General features: G+C 37.8%; 1 long non-coding RNA gene across 1 annotated transcript; it reads left to right on the top strand.

The window, feature by feature from the left end:
* On the top strand, positions 1-584 carry LOC144898137 (uncharacterized). Its single transcript, XR_013627039.1, has 4 exons — positions 1-61; positions 150-217; positions 392-442; positions 532-584. It is a non-coding gene; the product is annotated as an uncharacterized LOC144898137 (long non-coding RNA).

Genomic DNA, 584 nt, shown 5'->3' with positions numbered 1-584 from the left:
CTGACTGAAGAAGTCGTGAAATCTCCTGCACAAGCCCTCGCTTGGATTCGTAAAGGAGAAAGTAAGTCTGACGTTTTCGCTCCTCTGTATGATTTCTTTGGCGGTTTACACTTGGCATTGCTTCATGGTGTGTTTTTTTTGCCCTGCAGAGAATCGGCACTATGAGAAGACGAAAATGAACCAGCGGAGCAGCCGATCACACACGATTTTTCGAATGGTATGTTATATAAAATGATCTTTCACAAATTAAATGATTAAGTTTCCGTTATAACGGATATGTCTTGTTTTTGGTTTGATAAGGCTACTGCTGCTTTTTGATTGGATTAATTTATGCATAATTGACTCAATTATGCAGTTGAAACAATCAATTATCCTCTGTGTTCTCTTTTAGATCCTTGAGAGTGAAATAAATGCAGATGGAGCTGTTATTGTTTCCCATTTGGTAAACTGGCTTCTTTTTTTGCTAGCTCCTTTTCTTTAATTAAACAGTATATTTTTTAAATGTATTGATCTCTGTCTTCTGTATGTCAGAATTTAGTTGACTTGGCTGGATCAGAGAGAGCGAGCCAAACGAGTGCAGAAGG

The sequence above is a fragment of the Doryrhamphus excisus genome, linkage group LG2 (genome assembly GCF_037039965.1).
Source record: "Doryrhamphus excisus strain RoL-2023G ecotype Guam linkage group LG2, RoL_Dexc_Guam_v1.1, whole genome shotgun sequence".
Lineage (NCBI taxonomy): Eukaryota > Metazoa > Chordata > Actinopteri > Syngnathiformes > Syngnathidae > Doryrhamphus > Doryrhamphus excisus.
The sequence above is the reverse complement of the archived record's forward strand: the minus strand, read 5'-3'. Positions and strand labels throughout refer to the sequence as shown.